The 20,795-nt window shown below is 45.1% G+C and overlaps 1 protein-coding gene across 17 annotated transcripts in view; it reads left to right on the top strand.

Annotated features, from left to right (window-relative positions):
- The window catches only part of PARD3 (par-3 family cell polarity regulator), a 624,264-nt gene that overhangs the window by 150,489 nt on the left and 452,980 nt on the right, over positions 1–20,795 (top strand). The gene's annotated exons all lie outside the window — the stretch shown is intronic.

The following is a 20,795-nucleotide window of genomic DNA, read 5'->3' as shown; positions in this document are numbered from 1 at the left end:
TTGGATATTAACCAATTATCAGATATATGGTTTGCAAATATTTTCTCTTATTCTATAGATTGGCTTTTCATTTTGTTGATCGTTTCTTTTGCTGTGAAGATTTTTAGTTTGATGTAGTTCCACTTATTTTGATTTTGTTGCTTGTACTTTAGGTGTCATAGCCAAAGAATCATTGCCAAGACCCATGTCAAGGAGCTTTCTTCCTGTTTTGTTCTAGTTCTTACATTTAAGTGTTTAATCCATTTTTAGTTAGTTTTTGCGAGTGTTGTAGGATAAGGGTCCAGTTTCATTCTTTTGCATGTGAATATCCATTTTTCCCAGCACCATTTATTGAAGAGACTATCCTTTCCCCATTGAGTATTCTTGGCTCCCTTGTGAAATCTTCGTTGACCATATATGTGAGGGTTTATTTCTGAACCGTAGATTCTGTTCTGTTAGAACTCTCAATTCTGTGTCTGTTTTTATGCCAGTACCCTACTGTTTCGATTACTATAGCTTAATAATATAGTTTGAAATCAAGAAGTATGATACCTCCAGCTTTGTTCTTCTTTGTCAGGATTGCTTTGGCTATTCAAGGTCTCACATAAATTTTAGGATTGTTTTTTCTATTTCTGCTAAAAATGCCATTGGAATTTTGGTAGGGATTGCATTGAATCTATAGATGGCTTTGAGTAGTATGGACATTTTAACGATATTAATTCTTCTAATTTATTTGTGTCTTCTTCACTTTCATTCATCACTGTCTTACAGTTTTCAGTGTACAGGTCTTTCACCTCCTTGGTTAAATTTATTCCTAAGTATTTTATTGTTTTTGATGCTATTGTGAATGAGATTATCTTTATTTCTTTTTCAGATAGTTTGTTGTTAGTGTATAGATAGGCAACTAATTTTTATATGTTGATTATGTATCCCACAACTTTACTGAATTTGTTTCTTCTAAGAGTGTTTTGGTGGAGTCTTGAAAGTTTTCTGTATATAAAATCACGTCGATTGAAAACAGATGATTTCACTTTTTCCTTTCCAATTTGGATGCCTTTTCTTTCTTTTTCTTGCCTAATTGCCTTGAGCTCTTTCTGTATATGAGCTGTGGGGGGACACCAGGCAAACACCAGTGCAAAGGACACGCACAGCCCCGCCGTAAGGGAGCTCACGTGGTGACCACCACACAGCTGAGCCTCACCCTGCGGAGCCCACGTCGGACTCTGAGGGCCTGTCGGTGCACACCTGACTTCGTCCTGGGGGGATGGTCAGGGAAGCTGTCCCTGAGATGGCTACTTTTTTTTTTTTTATTGATGTCTTAATAGTTTATAAAGTTGTGAGATTTCAGTTGTACATTATTATTTGTCAGTCACCGAGATGGCTACTTTTAAACCAAAGAAATGGGCAGGACTCACCAGGTGAAGGATGAGGGAAGGGAAGCTGGGAGGGAAAGGGGCCGAGTGCAGGTGGGGTCTGCCCCCCTGCTGGAGGTGGAAAGGCCAGCAGAGCTGGGGGCAGAGGAGAGGGCTCAGGCGAGGCGGTGAGGGCAGCGGGCCATCCATGCATTCAGCAGACAGCTGACTGCCTCCTGGGGCCCAGGGTGATTCGAGGCTCCATGAAAAAGGCCAGTATCTGTGCCCGTGATCTTCATGTTTTAGAGGTGAGTGATGGACAGTTCCAGAAATGGACATGTGGTGTGTCAGGAGGGAAAGTGCTGACAACGTGGGTAAGCAGGGTAGGGACAGAGCAATCAGAGCTGTGCTGTGCTGGTTTGGATAGACTGGTTAAGTTTGTTTTCTTTGATGGGTCACATTTCAGCAAAGGCCCGTCTAGGCATGTTAGGAGTTCTGGATCAGTTACAAGAGCAGAGGAAGCCACTGGAGAGTGTACTGGGAAGGGACCAGACGTGTGCTTTAAAAGGGCTAATCTGGCTCCATTGTGGATCCTAGAGTCAGTTAAGGGGCTCTGGCAGAATCTGGGAGAGAGAAGAGAGTAGCCCTGACTGACGATGGAAAGAGAGAAGAGCGGGCAGATTGGAGAGGGATGCTGTTTAGGAGGTGGGTTGTTGGCCTCAAGGTTTCTGGCTGGTACAGCAGAGAAGGGGACGAGGTTTGGGTGGGAGGGAGTGATTGCGAGGGGAATCCTGGTCACATTGAGTGGATGTGCTGTGTGGCCTTAAATGGCTCTACTCAGCAGGTAGTTGGATTTGGGGCTCATGGGGAGATCTGGGCTGGAGAAATGAACTCACATGTGACTGAGGAGCAGATGCCATTGTCTCGGGGGAGTGCAGGGAGCGTGAGGGTGAGAGGGTCTTGGGCTGAACCTTGGGGCCTCTGGTGTTGCAGGTCAGCCTGTTAGGATGAGCCCCACTGTGGCGTGGAGCAAGGAGAGCCTGGGCTGGCCTCTGTGGGCTGAGGGGTTGAGGGCCTGTGGAGAGCTGCATCCACGGGCTGGTGGGGGATGTGCCAGGAGGAATTCCAGACTGCGGGAGTGGAATTTGGCTGTGAAGGTAACAGCTGGATAGGCTGTGGCTGAAGAGGCAGAGGATGCAGGGCAGGTTTCTTTTGGGAGAGAGTGGAAAGCAAAGAATACTTGTAGGAAGATTAGTGACACCCGAGCACGCGTACAGGACAGTTGGAAGGATGCGTGGAGAGAGAGAGGTGGAGGATACGGAAGTGGCAAGAGACAGTGGACAGCTGAGGTTCTGATGCGGCAGGAGGGCCTGGGACGGCGTACCCGGGGTGATGGGGCCCAGGCACAGGGGAACCGGGGCTGCCCCCAGGTAATGATTTGTGTTTGCGTGGGAGCTTACGCACACAGTATCATCTCACAGCCCTGAAGAAAGGTCCTACATGTGCTTGACAGCCAAGGAAGCTTTGGCTGTTGGAAGTACCTGCCCAGCTGTAGGTGGACCTCAGTGCGTCTTCTGTGTCCTTGAAGCACTTCACCAGCACGACGTGCCCTCCTTCCCCTCCTCTCACACCGTGGACGTACACTTAATATTACACAGGACAGGATTCGGGGTCAGTCAGCAGTCACCTGTGAGCTGTTCCCATGAGGCACCTACCTCCCAGCACGTGGGTCATTGCCCCATGGTACAGATGAGGGGACAGACTCAGAGGCGAGGACCTGCGCCCAGGCTTGCCCAGTACCATTCATGGCCACGTGCCCCTGGGCTTAGGAGGCCCAGGCCCTTGGAGCCAGGGGCAGAGGGAGAGGGCAGAGGGGGGAGACAGGGACATGTTCTGAATGGCCCTGCTGGTGTCTTCCTCCTGTTTCCTGTGCACACCCTGCATCCCCAGGTTGTGGTGCTCTCCGGGTAGCCCGATGGCCCCGGAACCCTCAGGTAGGGTTGTAATTACTGAACCTACCGGTGAAGGCCACTGTGAAGTGACAGATGGGACCAGAACACAGAACTCAAGTACTCTCAGATTCCACCTTGGCAGAATTTAGTCCAGGTAACCATGCCTCCCTGCTGAAGAAGCAGAGATCGCCCCCGCCCCGCCAGCCTCCCTAGGGTCCCTCTGGTTCTGAGGGCTGGCGGGCGCTGGGAGGGAGGCCTGCTTCATTTAATTGCTTTGCAGCTTTGGCCTCTGTGGTTGCCTCCTTGGCTTTGGATGTGTGCTTAACACAAGTAAGAGTTCAATATTGGAGTCCTCTTAGTTATAAGATATAGTGTGCTCGTGATAGGGACGTTGTCCATCACAGAAGATTGTAAGGAAGAAACTAGCCCAGCATCTCCACACCCGTTTCACTCCCCAGAATTAATCACGAATAACTTTTGTTTGGTGTGTTGTTCCAGAAATTTAGATGTACAGACAAGCCTAGCATGTATAGTCTTCTGCAGTTTTCCTTTTTTAATTTAACATGTGATTTGGCTCTCTTTCTTGATGAGCTCGTTAGACCCATTCTATCCTTTTTAATGATCACCAGGTATTCCATGTTTATTAATACATCACAGTTTCTGTCTGCCCCTCCTCCTCTTCCCTCACTCTCTTTCTTTTCCATAAAAAGCAACACTGTAGTGAATGTATCCCACAGAATGTATAACTGACAATGGAATTACTGGATCAAAGGCAGTGTGCATTTAAAATTTGGATACGTTGTGTCAAATTGTCCTCACTAAAAATTCCTTCTTAAAGGTAAATATGATGCTAAATCTGGCTTCACAGAACTTAAACTCCTCCAAAGGACTCCTGAGGACTCCTGGGATCTCTGCAACCTCCCGGGCCAGGGATGGGGCAGGGGTGCCGCTTAGCTTCTGTGAGACCCTCCCTGCCTCGTGCAGCCTCTGCCCTAATTAAAGTAGTAGCCCTCCTTGCTCTTTCTTCAAGTGCACGAGAGGAGAGCTGAGAATGCTACATTGTCCAAGAGGGTGGGAGTTACTTCTGCAGTGGAGAACCTTGGGAGGTTTTGTGGAGGGAAGCTCTCTTGTTTGTCTTCTCTCTGCGTGTATGTGTTCATATGAAATTTGTATAAGATATGTGCTAGCGAGGTACATATGTGGATTCTCTTAACAGCCCTGCTGGTGGCTGCCGTTCCTCGTTTCACAGCTGAGGGACTGGGGCCCAGACCGCTCGCCTGCTGTGTGGTGAAGCCGACATCTCGTTCTCTCTCGGTGCTCCCCCTTCGCCGATGGGGAGAGATGCTCCAGGGGCTGCCTGGGTCCTGTTTGTTAAAAACACATGTTTTATTTTTTCTTGTATTTTCCTATGCACATTAAAAAGAGTGGGGATCATAATAGATAACTGTATTTTCCTGTGCACACCTTTTGAGGAAGAGGTTTTGTGTTGTCTTTATCTATCCACCTTCATGCCTAATCATATCTTGTTGCATAGATCAGAATGAATTTGAAACCAGAGAAAATTTTAGATGTTATGCTAAGGCATGAGGACCTTAGGCCTAGGAGGAAATATTCTTTGAAATAACCTGTGTAGCCATACTTCATATTTCTCTTCTAAGAATTGTGAAAGAATTTATTTTATTTTGTTTTCCCTGGAGGGAGAACTATAAATCATGTAAATACTAACAAAGATGTTTGTGGATGATTGAACTCAGTTTATAACTGGTTTCCAAACCAGACTGAACCTGCTGGAAATCTCAGATTTTCAGGTGCTTTGTGAAACCAAGTTGAGGGGGTTCTTGGAAGACTGAAGAGTTGAAATGTTTTGTGGTGTTTTTATTTCAAAATACCCAGACATAGAAGCCTTTCCTTGTTTTCAGGGTGTGATTCACGGATTTTCCAGCAGAGGTCACCGCCAGTTTGTGGTTGAGCGTCATTGCTGGCAAGCCAGGGAGCCTGTGTCGGCAATGCCTTCCAGAGGAAACGGGTCTGAGTGTGATGGGAAAAGAGTGAGATTTTATTTTAGAATGTTGTCATGAAAATTATTATAGGTGTCATAATAGCATTTGTAAGGTATCTCAGAAGATGTAACTCTGCCTGCTACCTAGATGTACTGAATATTTTATGGTAGCTACTTAGCAAGGAAAAAGGTTTGACATAACATGAGGACTGTTCCTAAAATGTGGCTTGATTCTCTACTCCCCCCCCCATGCTGAATTTGATTTGAGTTTTATAAAGGAAATCTGACTAGTTATGGATTTAGGGGACAAATTTAATTTTTGATGTGATTTTAATATATAGCATAAAGGAAAGCATGACAATTCCTTCTTGGTTACTTCATGACTTCGTGTTTTTTTTTTTTTTGGTGAGGAAGATCAGCCCTGAGCTAACATCCATGCCAATCCTCCTCCTTTTGCTGAGGAAGACCGGCCCTGAGCTAACATCTATTGCCAATCCTCCTCCTTTTTTTCCCTTTTTCTCCCCAGAGCTCCAGTAGATAGTTGTATGTCATAGTTGCACATCCTTCCAGTTGCTGTATGTGGGACGCGGCCTCAGCATGGCCGGACAAGCGGTGCGTCGGTGCGTGCCCGGGATCCGAACCCGGGCTGCCAGCAGCAGAGCGTGAGCACTTAACCGCTAAGCCACGGGGCTGGCCCTCGTGTTGATTTCTAATTGTTCTTCAATTTCAGGTGTTTCTTTACCAGCTCTGAATCCTGGTAAATGCATTTTAAATGGAGAGTCACGCAGCCTCGTGAAGTCCACTCTTCACCTTCCCTCCTCCCCACCATGTCCAAATTACCTTGCTGTATTCTTTGTCTGCTGGACTAACACAGACACTGTATTCTGTGGACTTGGAATTGCCACTGTTTTCTTCAGTATAAGAATGGTGGGGTACAATGTGTGTGTGTGTGTGTGTGTGTGTGTGTTGTATCTATATGTCCATATATAGATACAGATACATTGTTGTCGAAGTTTTTCAGTATGCAAGAATTTTAAGTAATGTATAGACGTGTCTGTACGTTGTTGAGGTTTGGGTATATTTCATGCCTGCAAACTGGATTATTTGGTGCCCATAGAATACCATTGAACTTTTAGGAGAGGTCACTGTATTTTCTTAGGTTAACTTCTGTTCCTGTTTTTTCTCCTTATATTCCTCTGTTTCAGGCTCTTTCTTTCTTGTGTATTTCACATGCTTTTTCCTCCTGCCCGGCTCGCTCTGTCCTTCTTTAGAAATGCTGAGCCGGCAGCATCCCCGAGAGGGCAGCACGACTGCACACTGTCCAGCAGAAATCTCCGTGGCTTTCTTTTCAGTTGGCAGGTGCGAGGGGCACTTGTGAGAACAAAGCACATTATCACTGAACGCAGAAACCCCCCAGTGACGAAGCATTGTAGTGAATTCAGATACACGATCCGGGAAATTCTGAGAGTCCCAGAGACTGGTCTCCACGGCAAAGCCTGACACACACGATCGCTTGTGATTAAAACTCACACTTGTGGATGGGGTGAGCTATAATGTTAATGGGTGTCTCGTTGCAGAGCTTTCAAAATGTGTGGCAGGCCTTTGATAGTGAGCCCTTTTCTATCCCTTGAATACTTAGGAGGCACAAGAATGAGAGGAGTTGGGCTGGGAGAACTTGCTCTCTGGCTGCATCTTTGTTTTTGAAAAGAATGGAAAATACTTTCAAATAAAGGCGTGTGGGTGACTTTATCCATTTTGGGAGAAACTCTGCTCACAGCACCTGACTGACTCCTTGCTAACAGGTTTATTTTGCTGATTGATTTCTGGAAGTAAAGCAGACACAAAACTGGACCATTTAACTATTAAATTCTTGCAAAAGAGTGTAATTATAGTGTTAGATTTGTTTTTATATCATTTGTGTAACTTGTGTCTTAGACTATCATCTTGATTTGAAGTTCCTTTCTTTTAGGTTTCATGCCTTATTTTCAACTTTCTTATTGCCTAACATAGAGTTTTGAATGCGATAAGGCTCGGCAAACATTTGTCTAATAGGTTTTTATAATGTGAGCACCTGCAGCATTCCTCCACCCTCCTTAGTTTTCATGTTTAACATCCTTTTTCCAGACCATGCCCTGATGCTCCTGCCCCAGCTTTCCTGCCTCCCGCCTGTCCCTCACAGCAGCCACGGTCTTGCCCACCTTTTCCTTCTGTACTAATCCTCCACTCCAGCGTGCAGCACATTAACACAGACGTAGCCTGTTATGAAGTAAATCATTTTATTCTGCTAATTGGTTGACAACACTGGGCTTGATGGGAACTGGCACATCATCTTCAGCATCAGTGTTACTTGACTCTTGGCGAGATTGATTGAGGTGCAGTTTGATTTTTAGTTTTCATTCTCCTGCCTGGCAGAAGCACTTGTGTAGTAACTGTCCCAGTTATCTGTCTTGTGCTTTCAAAGCCTCTCACCAGCGACCTTCACAGACTGGGTGGTGTGATCGGGCAAGGTGCCAGCGGTGAATAACTGTCAGAGGCACTGCCTCAAAGGGTCAACAAGAAAGGAGGTGTTGGCCGCAGGCCCTGATGGAGAAGATGGGGCTCATGTGAACTGGTGTGTGGGCTGACGTGGACTTGGATAACTGAGGCGAGGTGGAGATTAGGGCAGAATAGGGTAAAATGATGTGGAGATGCCACGTCTTGTTGGAGTAGGAGGAGGGGTTGTATATAGATGTCCAGGGAGCTGGGACTGATTGTTGGTTTGGCTCAAACTGAGGAAGGCCTTCAGCACATGTGGAGGCTTAAGTTTGTCCTTCAGGCAAAGAAAAGGAAGGAAAACGATTGAGTGGTGGTGGTGGTTTTGTGTTTTAAAAAGAACAATAAATTAAGAAGAGTAATCCTTATCCTCATTAGAACCAAACACCCACCGACAGAATGTGATGTGTGGTGGGGCACCTACAGGCTCTGTAATCCATCAGGCCTGGGCTTGCGAGTCCAGTTTGCCATATGCCATCACCTTTGTGACCTCGGGTAGTTCCAGAACCTTCCCAGACTTTGTCCACTGCTCTGTATAGTGTTTCCCCACACAGCTTGCGTGAAGATTGTTACATTGTATTTGTAGAAGTCCAGCACATTGTCTGGTACATCACAGTGGTACTCATGTTTGTTTGTCTTTCCACATCATCCTTGACGATTGAATTAATAGAAAGAAATAAGAATTAAAACGAATAGATTGAGTATTTCCTGCATGCCAGTTGACTGACCTCAAGGAATGACCAGTTTAGCAGACTTAATTGATGTGTTCAGAATAGTAGGTAACATAATTTAGAGTCTCGACTCTGTACCAGGTACAGTTCTAAGTGTTTTATTATCTCATTTAGTCCTTTTAACAACCCTGTCAAGTTGAGACTCCTTACTGCTGTTGTCCTCAGTTTACCCCTGAGGTCATTCAGGACAGACGGAAAGGTTAAGAAACTTGCCCATGTTGGGAAAAGGAGGAGTTGGGACTCAAATGTCCACTGTCTGGCCCCAGGGCCCAAGCCCTCAACTGTCCTGCCCAGCACCTCTGGCCCACAAAGGTAGCCTGGAGCTGATCTCAGCAAAAATAGACTTACTGATACTTTGCTGCTCCCACAGCTTGAAATACTGTGCCTTGAGCATTTTTTTTCCAAATATAATCAGGTACAGGCAATGTTGTTGAGTGCAAGCGCCCCTGAGGGAGAAACTTTTGTTTAGTCCATGACGCTTAAGCTCGAGCAAATCACCTCCCTTCTGTGGCCTTGGTTCTCTTCCTGTTGTGAGCAGTGTTTTGAGTAGGAACACTGTGGAATATCCAGGTGTGCTCTGGAACTGCACTTAGGAGTTACTCTTGGGAGGCCCACGGAGGAACCCGTTCTTCAAGCTGGGTATTAGGCACTGAAGCACCTTTGTGTCCGGGCGCGCGTTGCTGTTGCATTGCTGTTAGTAATGCCATCTTAGCTCTACCCTCACCTCATTCATATTCAGGATGTCATCTCTTTGCTGCCTGATGCCTTTTGTTCCCAGCACTACAGCTTCAATCTTAACTAGAAATCACCCAACAAATTGGAAAGGCTCCCAGTTCTGGAGATGGTATTTAGCGGCTTTCATTCAATCCATAATATATTTGAAAGTACCAACTTTAGGGTCTCTGCAAAAAACAAAGCTGTCTCCGTGTTTCCCTTGGAGCTGTTTTTGTTTTCAGTTATTCGAGGGGCCTGTGAGGGGACTTGTAGCCATGTTTTTGTTTCTTCTTATTAAACAGAAGAGCTCTTAAAAACCTCGCACCTGCCCTGCTCTCAAATCTTTCTGTTCCTTTAAAGCCTGAGTTTTTTTTTTTTTAATTATAAAAGTAGTACATGCTCATGGAAAAAGAAAGAGCAGTGTATAAAGTGGAAAATAAATAAAAATTCCCTGAATACCACACCCCTACCCTCCTTTGGAGGGAAAACACAATTATCTTTTTTTTTTGGCAGCATCCTTCCAGAAATTTCTGCACATATATGAGCATTTTAAACACACCCACATCACAAGTGGTTTCCTGCTATACATACTGTTCTGCCAATATATCTTGGATATGTTTCTGCATCAGCAAATATAGATTGACTTCATCTGTTAACAGCTCCTTAGTAGTTAGGGGGTAATTTCTTACAACTCCCCTACTTTTTTGGTTCCAAAACAAGATGCTTTGGATGCATTCCCAAGGTTGTCCCCATACCACTTCCTGTTTCCAGTTCTGCTTCCTTTAGGGAGAGTTTCACCTACTAACGTTACCCACTCTTAAACATTTGGGAGCTTTCCATAGCCTAGGTGTGTTACCAGTTACCTTTTTAATGAGGAAGGGACAGGTCACAGGACTGGAGCTGGAATAAGAGATACAGATGCAGTTGAATATGGAGTTGGGGGTCAAGACACACTGTGGTGACCTTTTATTCAAAATCTCGAACCTGGAGCCACCAACTCAGGAGAGCTTCTGGGGAAGAAAGTTGTGCCCAGTTATTTTGCCAACAACACAGCCTCCCCGCTCAGATCTCACCCTCCTCCTCTGTTCTTCCTTGTGTTGTCTCTGGCCACAGGGCTCTCGTCACCATTTGGATTTAATAGGAAGTAAAAAGGCACTCAAACAATGCATTTGAAAAATCACAATCAAAATTATAATTGACTCCCTATATTTGAACCAATGTAAATATTATAAATGTTTCTATGACATTATAGCTTGCTAGATTTATTCTCTAGAGCTGTATGCTACCAACAATTTGTATTTGTGTATAATCAGTATAATTAACGTTTGACTGCCTAATATTCTCATTTTCAAAATATATACTTTTAGCTAACCTATTTCTAAGTTCTGTCTAAAAGCAGCATTTCTGAGTTTTCTCTCCCTGGTGTAAATGCCATAGAAGCTAGTGTTGGCAACATTGTCTATGATTATCTGTGTCTAACTTTTCATCTCCCCTCCCCCATTTACTTTTCTATACGTTTTGTGTCTGCCCTTTAAAACCTAAGTTAATTCCTTCATTCTGAGTAACCTGAAGCACTCAGGGGAGGGCAGCCCCCTTAGTCTACTCCCTGTTGTGAGGGCTGTGATGGCACCGTAGACGTGGTTATGGAGCTGGATTCTGGGTGTGGGTGGCTGGGGACAGGAGGAGACCCAGGACATGGAGTAGGTGAAGTCAGCAGAGAGCCAGTTGCTGTGGTCTTAATAGATGAGTTTGTTTTTTTTTTTTGACTGCATTGTGAATTTTTAGTTCTTGCATACTGATGTTTAAATATAAGTGCCCAGTTATTCCAAACCAAATACCAGCCCTGTGTTCTGTGAAGTCAGAGCAGTAGGATTTGTTCTCTGCGTGTTGACAATTCCTGTGATGCTGTAGGTGTCCAGGCAGCTGGTGGGAAAGTGGGTTCAGTCCTTCACCAGCTCTACAGAAACAGAAGATGAGGCTCTCAGACCACTTCTAACCGCCATGCCCTCCGGAGGGTGAGGGCTGGCTTTTGGCCTGGAGAAGGTTCTCTTTACACTCGCCCTGTTGCCTCTCACCTTACCTCAATCAATATTCTTGCCTCAATGTCATTTACCTTTTCAGACCACATGTGATTGTGGTTTTGTACCAAATTTAGAATAAAACACATTGGCGTGATGGTTGGGGAGCAGTGGGGGAGAGGCTGAAGTTGATCACATGGGCGTTTTGCCTCACTGGTCACTTCAGCCAGTTATGATAACTTGTGGATTTGAATCTTGGAAAATAATGATCCTCGTTCACAGAAATCACTCTGGGTGTTGCTCCTCCTAGTGCAGCCTTAAAAGGAGAGGCTGTGTGTGGGCCAAGACGCCCAGGCCTGGGCTTGTGTTTGAGGTGGGGAACCTGGACATACGAGGGAGGTGCTGTCGTGCAAGGGGCCTGGGCATGTCTGCCAGACCGGAGCAGGGTGGTGTGACCGTGGTTTAAGGCTCCACAAAATCAAACAAGGCCTGGTAACGTATGCCGAGGGGAAGCTGTTTGTCCAGTTTGGGCCGTCAGGGGACCAGCTCCACGCTGAGCGAGCTCAAGGCCCATAGGGAGTTGAGGCGTTTTTAGTTTCTAAAATCCCGGATGATCATTGCTCTGTCTGTCATTTTAGAGCTGCTGTCCCATCCCCTCCTTGCCCTCCCTCTTCTAGTTTGGTGGGCTCTGTGTTTGGGTGACTTAGCGTAGCAGCTGCTCCTTTCTGTGGGGTACAGGCCAAGCTCAGCTGAGCACGGTGGGGGCGGCATGCACTCACGTGCATTTTATTTTATCTCATACATGAGATGTTTCTCTAAATATCTATAGACTAAATATACTCAATATTTAAATATCCTCTATCTGTAGTATTTGCTTAGTGCATTAGTAAGCACTATGGACTATTGACCTCAGGAAAATCACAGATTATTTGAAAAATTGCCTGAAGTCTCCTAATGAAAGCCGGGGGTCTTGAATATTTTGGTGCTTGCTGTTTTAAACAAGTCACTTAACAGAGGGTTACGACAACCAGATGAGGTCTTTTATCTTGAGCACTTGAGCTACTGGGTGTTCTCTTTTTAACGGGTCCCAAATAGCACAGTGCATTATTAATTCTGATCAATCCATGTACATGTGCATGAGGCGGGGGCGGCCGAGGCCCCTCGGTGAGGCCTTCCTCCAGCAGGTTACAGGTGACGCCCTTTCTGGGGTTGCAGTAAGTGGATGCTCTGAGCAGCAGGACGTACTGCCATATCTGTACTCATTGACCTTCACTTGTGTATGTGTGTGTGTGTGTGTGTAAATTAAGGGGGAAATCCCCCTTAGTGCTCTTGGAATTCTGCTTTTGTACGTGTAGAGTGAAAGACTTCCTCTTTTTTTAGCAAAGGCTATGAAGAGAGATCACATTAGTATAACCTTTGCCTCCTAAGGTGTGGATGAGTGCGTTGTGGTTGGAATTTAATTTTAACAGGTTTTATCAAACTGCTAAAAGATATTGAAAATGTTTAATATGAGAGTCAGGGGCAGTAAATCACACAGAGGCTTGTTAAAATAGGTGTCCACGGTGCACGGACGCTCGGAGCATGTGTTTCTGCCCAGGGACTTTTCATTACTGCGTCAATCGGCTACATTACTCTCACCTCGTAACTCTGTGATATTAGCTGGCTGGTAGGGACCGTGCTGAAGGAGGGGTTTAACACCTCTCTGGCCTCCTTTTGGGGGAAGGCTTAAAGACCTATTCTTTTACCCATTTGTAGGTCATTTGGCTTTTCACAGGGATTTTTAAAAAATCATATTTGAAGTATACAGGCAAATAATATTAGTGTCACCTGTAGCATTGAATGGTGCCTTGTGAACCCCTCCCATCTGTAATACATTTTTTCTTTTTCTTTCTGTTTTTTTTTCTCCTTTTTGTCGTCCTCTAATTTTTCACTATCTCTCTTGCCAAAATTGTATGTTTAGGACGCAAGTGTGGTTGCCTGTCTCTCATGTTCAACCCCCATCAGTGCCGGGCAGCATGGCTGTTGAAGCCATTTGCTTGCTGGTCCCTGTCTCTCGGGCTAGATGGAGCCTCCTGAGGGCAGGGCTCCTTGTACCCCCATCATCTAAATCGGGCTGGCAGACTACGGCTCTTGTGCCGAATCCGGCCCCGTTATTGGGACACCACCATGCCCTCTCCTTCAGGTGTTGTCTGTGGCTGCTTCTCACCACCACAGCAGTGGGCGTCCTTGAGGAGGCACAGTAGGCTGCATGGCCTGCAAAGCCTAAATACCGACTCTCTGGTGCTTTACAAGAAAAGTTTGCCGACCCCTGACCTAAATCATAGCAGGTATTCAATAAATGTTAAATGAATTAACATTTTAAAAGTTTCCCAATCAGGTTTTACTAAATATGAAAACAAAACCACTGGGCTTTGGTGCTTGGGCTACTTGCACACCCTGTAGTCAAGATGCATCAGAGTACGTGCTTGAGTTTAGTCCAGATGGATGTGTTATCCCATCCTATCATTAAGTGCAAACGTTGTGGAAGCTTCCATGCAGTACCTCTCAATAGGAAAGGGGAAGAATAGGGAAATAAGTTGCCAGGCTTTGGAAAATATTCCCAAGTACCATGGATGAACAGCCACATTCACTGAGAATTAGTCCCTTCATCGTGGGTGTGCGAGTTCCGGAAGAGTCGGGCAGGTGAGGCCGGAACGTGTGAGCTCCTGCCCTCCCCATGCTGCCTGGGCTTCAGATGGAAAGGCAGGCTGCGCCCACAAGCTGGCTCCAGTGTGAGCAAACAGCTTCAGAACTCGCGAAAAACTGGTCAAGCAGCTTGTGTGTGCCCACTCGTGCCCCTCACTTCCTCCTGAAATCAACAATCTTATTTCTCACGTGAAACTGTAAAAACTGTTTCAAAGCGCTTATGGATGATCTGTTAGCTTTGTAGGGATACTGTAACAAGGACCAAGAACCGGATGGCCTAAAACAACAGAAGTTTATTGTCGCACTGTCCTGGAGGCTGGGAGTCTGACATCAAGGTGTCAGCAGGGCCGTGTTCCCTCTGAAGGCTCTAGAGGAGGATTGTTCCATGCCTCTTCCTAGCTTCTGGGAGCCCCAGGAGTTCCTTGGCTTGTAGATACATTACTCTAGTCCTCCATCTTCACATGGTGTTCTCTGTGTCTGTCTGTCTCTGTGTTCAAGTTTCTTTTTGTAAGGACACCAGTCATATGGGATTTGGGCCCATCCTGACGACTTCATTTTAACTTAATTACTTCTGTAAAGAGCCTATCTCCAAGTGAGGTCACGTTCTGAGATACGGGGGCCTAGGACTTCAACATGTCCTTTTGGGGGATGCTATTCAATGCGTAATAGATAGGTATCTCAGATGAATATAATTCAAAAGGATGTTTGGCTTCAAAAGTAGAGTCTTATAAAAATATAGCCAAGAGAAGGCAACATGTCGTTCTCTGAGCCTAAAAAGTCTTGGACATGATTGCTTAGGCTTCATAAATGGGCTTAAGTGTTGATTACATTGGTTATGACATCTCTTTTCAGATATGCACTTTTAGTCATTCATATTTTGGGATGTGGTTAGAAAGAAGGGACTGTTTTTGAAAGCTTTCCCCGAAATTACAGTACACACAAGTATGTTAGACATGAGGATCATAACCATGTTTTTCTCATGTGTTTTGTCATTTCCTTGGCTAATTTTCAGATGCTTGTATCCAAATATGAGTTAGGGCCCTCAAACCAGTCTGAATTTTCTTCTTTATTTTACATTTTAGTCATAACGTAAAGAACGCTTGCTCCGTGAGTGGTTTCAGAGACTGTGTACTGCCAAAATGTAGAGTTATGAGTTAATCGCAGAATAATGTCCACTTATATTGTACTCTTTGTTTCTGTTTTGTTCCCCTGTCCTCCCTAGAAAGAAAGACAGACTAAAAAGGACAAGCTTTATTCTCACAGAGAGAGAGAGGATGAGAGTGAGAGAGAGAGAGAGAGAGACAGACAGACAGAGAGGACACTTCCCCACGCAGGGAGAGGAGGAGGAGAGAGAAAGGACGCACAGTGTCAAAAGGGTTGCCAGTGCACCTGCCATTTCACTCAGTGAACATGTCTGAGAATGAGCACTCAATGGAGGGTTGAGTCTGCTCTTCTCTCCGTTGCAGCTCCTTCTTGGCCACCCAGTGCCAGCATCTTGCTGCACTGAATGTAATTCCAATGTTTACATGTCTGTCTTCTTCCTTTTTTTTCTGAGAGGAAGGAGTGGTTTATTGTGACCCTTCACCACAGGCCAGCTACTTCGTGTTTTAGGCACACAAACCAAGAGCAATTTGTTCCACTCCTAGGCAATTTGAAGAGATTTTAAAAAATAATATAGAATAGACAAGATCTTAGTCATCTGTCCTGATTTAGGCTTAAGAATTTATCCCCAAATTAAGATAGGTTTCTGGCAGAGTTGACTTTTAATCTGACTTTGAATCTCCTTAGTTTCATTGTTTTCCAAATTTGAAGTTAAGCCTCCCATTCAGGTCTCGTTAATGGGAAATGAGTAAGCTTGGATTTCTCCAGCTACATAGTGTCAGCTTGGGTATTAGACCAAAGCCACCAGTGTGTGAATCTACAAGACCACCACGAGCCCAGACCGCTGTATCGGTCTGCACCTGGAAAGAGGCTTGCCCTGACTTGGATTTCACTAGTAACCAAGGCTTACACCAAGAAGTGTGCTGGGGACATAGTTGGTGCTCAGTAAACGTGTTGTTTAAGCTCCTTTCTGATCTTCAGTTGCCTAATCTTGTGTGAGAAAAGTAATTCCTGCCTGTCCTGTTCTTAAGAGTTACTAGCAGCCTCCACGAGAACTGTAAAATATCCCACGCATATGAATCATGCCCCAGATTCAGAAATACACAGTCAGGTCTCCGCGGAGCCTTAATGGTTGAGCACAGGCAAGGACTGTGGGCTCGATGAGAGGTCACCCTTCATGGCTCTCATATGTCTTTGCGCCCAGAGCTTAGAGCTGGTGACACATGTTTCTTGAAGGCTGGTGACCACGCCCCTGGCCTGAGCCCGGAAAAGCTGACATCCCCCAGAAGGGTGCGTCGTGCCTCTGCCTGGGTTGTGTTCAGGGTGATGCCGTCCTGGGGGCTTTGTCTCAGCTCGCTGGAGCGTTGCCTTGCTGCAGTGGGACATGGTGCTTGGGGGTCACGGCGCCCTGGTGGCCCTCACCTGGGGTGACGTCAGAGTAGGGGGAGCAGCTGCTGCCGTGGGGGTCTCTTTGGGTGCCTGATTCCCAGGGGCCCTGCACAGGGCGGGGTGTCAGCGTTCCAGCCTCTTGACCGTCATCGTTCTCGCTGCAGAGGCCCGAGGAGCGGGTGGTGGAGACCTGTCCTCCTCCCAGGCCGCTCTGGGCCGGCCCCTCTGGGGGGCTCCCTGCTGGGCACGCTGTGGGTCTTGCTGACTGTGGTGGCCTCTGGGCACACCTGTGACATCTCAGCGGTCTCCCCTGACCCTGGGGTGCCAGGCGCACTCTGTCGCCACGTTGCGTGTACAGCCCGGGCCTGCTTATTCCTGTTCGTGCTTTGAGCGGAAATAAATCTGTCTGAGAAGGCTGCCCTTCGTCCCACAGGTCCTTTTCTGTGTGGTTTCTTTTCAAACAGTCCTTCTTTCCTCACAGTTGTGGGACAAGGTCAGAATGTGCTGCTTCTTATGGTAAAGCTGCAGCTTATATTCCAACTGCCACTTCCCCAGCAGAAAGGGCTTTTTAGCTTTTCATGCACATTTTCCCGCCTAAAACAAGAGGGACACAAACGTTACTGTGGGAGATACAACAGTTGTGAAACACAGGTTTTCACAGAAGGACGGTTCATTGTCCTGGGGCAGTGACATGAAACACTGGCAGAAGGTAACGTGCAAATAATAGCCGTGGGCACAGGATTACGTGCGAGTGCCCGGGGCCAGACAGCGTGTTGGGCAGTGCAAGGGGCAGGAGGCGTTGGGGCTGAGATGACCCAACAGGCCTGTCAGGAGGGGCAGAGCGTGGATTTGGGGGTTGAAGAATGGGTGGGGTTATTACTTTTACCAAGATGTGCCCAGGTAAAATTTTTTCTAGCTCCTTGTGTTTTATTGTGGGAAGTGCAGTCTCTTAATTTTCCTTTTAGCCACTTGTTTTGTTAAGATGGTAAAACACTCTTGTCCCAGAGGTTTTAAATTCAAACGCCTTGATTTCAAAGTTGAAGATTTAAGTTATTTAAAACTGAACATAATTATTTAGGAGAAAAAGAGTTTGATAGCCTATTAAAAGATGTGTAGAAAATTCCCATTTTGGTTTAGTAGCACCGTTAAATAATGCGTATCTAATGTGCATAAATAATCATGTGTCTGGAGCAGTCAGGTCTGCTCTAAATAGATGTTGTCAGATGGTGGTGAAATGCAGTTCCTTCACATGTGGGAACAGCCTTCGGTGGTGTTCCGTGGCTTCTACTGTACGTGTTAACAACAGAGCCGCGTGAAGGTATCAATTTTCACTTTCAGGCTGTTGAAGCCTGACTTATATTCCCATATGCTTTTGTGTGTCTTTGTACAGTACTCTTGGAGTAGATTTTTGCTATTTCATCACTTTTCTTACTCTGCCTTCAGGGGCCAGAAACACTAAAGTTTTACATGTGACCTGCAAACTCTTAAACCTCTCACACATGGCTGAAGGGCCCAAAGAAGGAAAGCACCACAGTCCATTTGTCAGAAAATAAAAGAAATAAATGAGAAACTCAAATCATACTCTTCACCCGTGATCATTTCAGGAGGCTTATAAGAAATAATATAGAATATGCCTTATGCACTAAGGAAAAAAAACAAAACCCTGGGGGCTGGCCCGGTGGCATAGTGGTTAACTTCGTGCCCTCCACTTTGGCAGCCCAGAGTTCGCAGGTTCAGATCCCACCACTTGTCAAGCCATGTTGTGGTGGCGTCCCATATAAAGTGGAGGAAGATGGACACGGATGTTAGCTCAGGGCCAACCTTCCTCAGCGAAAAGAGGAGGATTGGCAACAGATGTTAGCTCAGGGCCAATCTCCACCCCCCCCCCCACACTCAAAAGCAAAACCTAAAACCACAACCCAGGCAGTACTGTCCTGTCATGCATTTTGTCCTAGCAAATTAATCTTGTTTTCCCAAATGCTTCTTGTTTTTGTAAAAGGAACTAACAACTGGCTGACAATTTATCCAATAAATTCCTTCAATCATAATTTATTCAGTGTTTTCATGTAGACTGGTGGGGCTTATTGTAATTGATATCTTCTACAGATATAAACTCATTTTTATTTCGGAAGTGACTTCTTCCCTCCACCATAGAAGGGGGAAGAAACTTCTTGTGACAAATATTATCTAACTTATCCTTTTGTAGCAATTGAAATGGCTAGCTTTTTAGGTGAAAGTTATAATGTGGAATTATTTTCAGAAATTTCAAAAAAGGAAACACAATTTCCTTTCAAACACCTAATTTTCTTGTTTAATATCCCTTTACGTGTTAATTTATGATATCTGGAGGCTTTGCATTTTAATTTAAAACAGCTTTGGTCTGCAAATCCAAAATTGATATTTATATAAAATTTATGCAAAATGTATAAATCAGAAAAAATGAAGTTCCTCAGAATAAACAATGATCTTGGATTTCTGTTCCTGGAACGTTTTCCAAATTAAGTTCTATAAATGTATCTTTTCTTCTTATATGTTTTGAGGAGATGTGTAATATTGCCCTGTTTAGAGGAGTTCTTTTGTTTTTAGCAAGGAATGTGGTCAGATATAATGTGAGCTTGGTTTGGGTTAAGTAAAATTCTCTAATTGAAAACAAGTATAGGAATGACCACTTTTAGAAGTACCTGATTTTTCAACTAAATTTTAAGAAATGTATGAAAATTCAATAATGATTAAATAAATGGTTGAGATTCATGTGTTGACGAGAACTCTTCTGCTTCAACTTGCACGGAATGTTATGTAAACCTGAGCACCGTGGTTTGGAGGCTTATTTTATCAACATGCATTTTATTTAAAAAAATTTTTTCCCCCCCAAAGCCCCAGTAGATAGTTGTATGTCATAGCTGCACATCCTTCTAGTTGCTGTATATGGGACACGGCCTCAGCACGGCCAGAGAAGCGGTGCGTCGGTGCGTGCCCGGGATCCGAACCCGGGCCGCCAGCAGCGGAGCGCGCGCACTTAACTGCCATGCCACGGGGCCGGCCCTCAACATGCATTTTAAATGAAAATATGTTTAGGAACACAATCTTTTTTCAGTTTTGGTAGCATGAAGTAGGTTTAATAAGAGAAAAATCTGACATTAAAAAGTTTAAATTTGTGTATAATGTGATTGCATTTATCTTTATTGGAATAGTCTATCGTGAAAACTTCTAGAGGATAAAAACATATTATGCACACCTCTTTAGAAAGTATAGTATTTAAATCAATAATTCATGTAATGATTGTGTGAAGAGGTATGAAGGTAGAGGGGCTGTTGATTTCAGGTCCTGGTGTGAATCGAGGTGTTGGGTTCTATCTTAGGAGTTTTCAAGGGTCTTCTTGAAATGCTAGGAATGTGCAAATAAGTCAAGCTCTAATGTTAAATGTTGGAAACTACTAATTCTTCAGTGTGTTCTGCCAGAGTAAATCTTCTTCTGTGCAAACCTTAGACTAGAGCGAGCTTCTCCTGCCGTGTCTGTGGAGAGGTTTGTCTTCCACGCAGGGTTGCTGAGGAAGGCGCTGAGATCCGCGGCCTCCTCGGGTAAACGTGCACTGCCCCTGTACTGTGAGAGCACTTGCACACGCGCTCAGTAAGTGCCAGGAAGGTTTAGGTGATTCAGTTTTGTGGTAACAAGGGAACGCGTGTGGCGATATGGTGACGTGGACTTGTTCTTTTTTCCTGTTCTAAGATTTGAGTACTTCTCATCTCATTGGGGTTTTCATAAGGAATGAGAACTGGTTCATTGTTAGTGATTCAACTTTGAATCAGAAATTTCCCACTTCTCTTTCAAGCTTTTTTTTTTTTTTTTTTTTTAAAGATTTTATTTATTCATCTTTTTCCCCCCAAAGCCCCAGTAGATAGTTGTATGTCATAGCTTCACATCCTTCTAGTTGCTGTACGTGGGACTCGGCCTCGGGTTGGTCGGAGAAGTTGTGCCTTGGGGCGCGCCCGGGATCCGAACCCGGGCCGCCAGCATCAGAGCGCGCGCACTTAACCGCCAAGCCACGGAGCCGGCCCTCTTTCAAGCTTTTGAATCAGTTTAATTAAAGAGTGTCCTGAAATTGCAAGGGGAGCTTTTGTCTGTTTATCTGTGAGAGTTTTAAGCTGGTATCGTGTAAGCAGAACAGAAATGCAGAAACAAGTTGGATTCCGAGGTTGCTGTAATGCCCAATCCCCACTTCAACTCACTGTTTTATTCATCAGGCGGCCTCATTGTTTTCTTCGATGGTCTTTTAATAAGAAATGATAAACATTCCAAATTAAAAGATAAATTTATGCTCATATTGATTCTAGTGTGTTTACGTA

This window comes from Diceros bicornis, chromosome 36 (genome assembly GCF_020826845.1).
Source record: "Diceros bicornis minor isolate mBicDic1 chromosome 36, mDicBic1.mat.cur, whole genome shotgun sequence".
NCBI classification, from domain to species: domain Eukaryota; kingdom Metazoa; phylum Chordata; class Mammalia; order Perissodactyla; family Rhinocerotidae; genus Diceros; species Diceros bicornis.
Note: the sequence above shows the minus strand (reverse complement) of the source record. Positions and strands in the feature narration are given on the sequence as shown.